Genomic DNA, 3758 nt, shown 5'->3' on the forward strand with positions numbered 1-3758 from the left:
CTCATTATAATAATCAAATACCTAGAAAATTAAAAATAGAGTATATAGGTGTATAACGTATTATAGAGAAACAAACAGAGCAAAATTGTATTAATGTGCAATCTCTTTCTATGCTTATTGATATTAATACAAGAAAGGCAAACCGAATCAATGCAATTGAGGTCATATACTTGGAACATACATTTCCAATAATTAAACATTTTATTAATAAACATTTTTAATGTAATGGTATATGTTAAATTTATTACTACAGAATGTAATCATAAGTGTAATAAATTAATAATTAATTATACTAATATTGAATTTAATCAAGAGTAATCAAAATGAATAATTATGCTAATACTGAATTTAATTATCTATAACTTTAACAATGATATGACTTTAATTATATTATATTATATAAAATTCTATTATATTAAATTTAAAGAATCTAAAGAATTTTAAGAATACAACGAATCAAAAACAATTTTTGGTACATTCCAAAACTATATGAAATTATATTTGTCTCTAATACACAAAAAAGATAAAGATTGACGCTAGCAAATCCAATGATGATTATCTATAACAAAAAAAAAATATATATATGTCATACAATATTATAATTCAATAGCATATAGTAAAAAAAAATATGAAAGCATGCAATATAAGCATGTAGATGCGTTTTTTAATTCCCTATCTATTTCTATCATTTCCTATAAGATAAAATTCAACAACGTGATTCTACGTCGTAACATATAATATTTCAGTAATTGAAGAATTTCAAATATAATATTATACTATAAATAAAACTGTCTGAACACGTAACAATAAATTTAAAATATATACTAATCGAAGAGACATGAATTATTATGAATAACTGTTTTACTCCGAAATAACAAATAATGTTTGATCAAAGTTAAAAATTGTAAAAACAACAAACAAGAAAATGAATTGCTTTAATGTTCATTAATTAAAATCTAATAATAAAGTTAATATACTTAAGACTAAGTATCTAACATGTTGGAACATCTTTGATAATTCGAAAAAAATAAATTTTTTAAAAATTGCAAGGACTTTTAAACTCTTTGATACTGATATATCTTGTAATGTAGAATATGAGAAAAATATCGGAACAAAACAAACATGTTGAATGATTCTAAAATTTACTGAAACCTTGCATAATATCCGAAGACGAAACTTTTCACTCTTAAGTAGAAATTACCGCGTGCGTTTTATCCGGTCCTACCTGCTTAAAATTAAACACATATTCGCACAGAAAAGTATACTACCTGCTTACCTATATCTATATTTAAAAATAGCCTATATTAAAAACACTACCTGTACTTCCGACACTCTAACTCAATCATGTTTCCTCTAATTCTTAACTAACTCGATGGTACCTACCAATTTGTTGAAATCGACTGAAAAGCTTAGTAACTATTGCGCAATACTTTCAATATAAATTACTTTACTTTCAATATAAATGCTAGTACGTACTAGTGTGTGTGTGTGTGTGTATAAACGTTTTAGTACTATTTTATTAATGAAAAAATAGTTCACTTAATATTCAAAATAATCGAATATCCTTTTGCACGACGTATTTTCAATATAAATATTAATAGATAGTGATATATTAGCATATTAATAACATATGAATTTTATCCATCATATGGTTAACTGAAAATTATTAAATATTTTTTACGTGAATGATTAAAAATTTCGTGAGACGATGTACAACCACCTAAGATGCACACACAGGTGCAAGATACATCGTGCACGATCATTAACGCAATGACAGTCGCTAAAGAGGGGAACTTAAAACTAAACCCATATTAACTGTTTCTCACCCATACGAGTAACACCTGGGCACACATACACAGATGAATACAGAAAACATGGGGGAAGGGAAACGGGAATTAATCGATGAAATGATTAATTTATCAACTAAACCTACGGACTATGCTTCTACATGTCTCTTTATTTTTCAGTAATGACTCTACTCGACTTTTTTTTTCAAAAGCAATAACTCTATTGAGACTTTTATTTTATCAACGAAATTGATTAAATATTTCATTAATTTTTCGTACAACAATAATCAAAAAATCTCAGACGATTCCTATTCTGATAAAAAAACAAGGTCATGATGCGTCCACGTATTTCAAAATCTATCCGTCGCGTTTATCTTCTCGCTCATTTTTTATCGAAAAGATTAAAGTAGATCGCAATCAAATAGATTAAGATCTAATAGACTCGAAGAGATATAACATAGACGATATAACATGCTTTTCTTATTGACGAAATCGCATAAATCGATATCCGATTTTACCGCTAATAACTTGAACAAATACGAAGAAAAAAGTGCGAATTAAATGCATTGTTAATTAAAGACGATTTGACTCGACGAAACAAGAAGATCTTGTTTTGAATTAATAAAAATAAACATACAGAATAAACAAATAATTAAATATGTATCAGTCGTAAATAAATTCAAAAGAGGAGTTACTTGCGTGTTCGTCAATAATTTATTAAAAAAAATTACAACCAGTAACTCGTGCCGATTCGGACCTTTCGTTCTCGACATAATTGAGCACTGGAGGGACCTTAATTTTTTTCACTCACTACTTAAGAAGTTCTCTGATGGCTTTAAAACACTCGTTCGGGTCGTAGCTCGAAATTGAGGGAAGTTGATCCACAGTAGGTTGAAAATTAGGTAAGGTAGACATCAACGTATACTTCCAGGTTGAAACTTTTATGGATTATTATAACGCATCATTATAGTGAATCATCTGCAAATAAATTTAAAACAAATTTCGAATAAATTTATTGTCACAACAAGATGGTAAAATTATTATTTATAGAATTTATCAAGTTACTCACCAATATTCTATTACAAAAGATGTGTACTAATTTCTTGATCATCTTCCAAGCACTGACTCTAACACGCGATAATTATTTATTTATTATAAGATGACACTGAATTTAATTCTTTAAATTTAACTACAATTCACAAAATAGAAAAATACAACTTTCTATAACTGACTGTTTTGCACGTAATTGATTCAGGACACTTATTTCAAACTCCTCAGAGCTGATTTAACGTCACAATCTTAATCGTAAAAATTTTTATTGACGAATAAACACTACTTCTATTTCGCGAGTTTTGTGTTTTTAGTTTAGCGACACAATACTCGATTTATTCATTACTCGCGCACAATTGCAATGATAATCTGAAAAAAATAAAAACAGAATTATTAATATCATTGTTAAATAAAAAATCCTTAAAAATTATTGAGGAAATATTTAAGTCTTCGTTGATCCTTGCACGACGAGCATTCTGTTCCAAGATAATAAATAATGATACATTAACAGAAAAATGAGAGGCTGAAACATACAAAAAATTATAGCAGAAAAAAAATATAACATTTATAAAGAATATTTCCTGTAAATCATCTCTAAAGATAATACATTAAACACTATATTATTTCAAAGTATTAATTATGCTTGATATATATGTTATTTAAAAAAATTAGCGGAAGTTAAATAATTTAAAAACGTATCAAAGTATAGGTAGTGCTTGTTTTGTACATTAAAAATACGTTTCAAGGAATACCGATGTCCTCAAGTTTTACTATTTTGAGCTTGCTGCATATGGAGATTCAATGTTTAAATAATGTCTAAATTATATAAATTTTCTTAATAAATTATTAAATTTTCTTAATAACTGCACCAATAAAATCTGTCACAAATTACATGAAAAATACACAAATTTTTATATTTTG

At 26.7% G+C, this 3758-nt stretch overlaps 1 long non-coding RNA gene across 1 annotated transcript; it reads right to left on the minus strand.

Moving 5' to 3' along the window:
* Positions 1-505: 505 nt before the first annotated feature.
* LOC127070270 (uncharacterized) lies at positions 506-3292 on the minus strand. Its single transcript, XR_007784447.1, has 3 exons — positions 2857-3292; positions 2599-2765; positions 506-559 (listed from the first exon to the last, which is right to left on the minus strand). It is a non-coding gene; the product is annotated as an uncharacterized LOC127070270 (long non-coding RNA).
* Between the last annotated feature and the right edge of the window lie 466 nt (positions 3293-3758).

This window comes from Vespula vulgaris, chromosome 17, assembly GCF_905475345.1.
Source record: "Vespula vulgaris chromosome 17, iyVesVulg1.1, whole genome shotgun sequence".
In the NCBI taxonomy this organism is placed as follows: domain Eukaryota; kingdom Metazoa; phylum Arthropoda; class Insecta; order Hymenoptera; family Vespidae; genus Vespula; species Vespula vulgaris.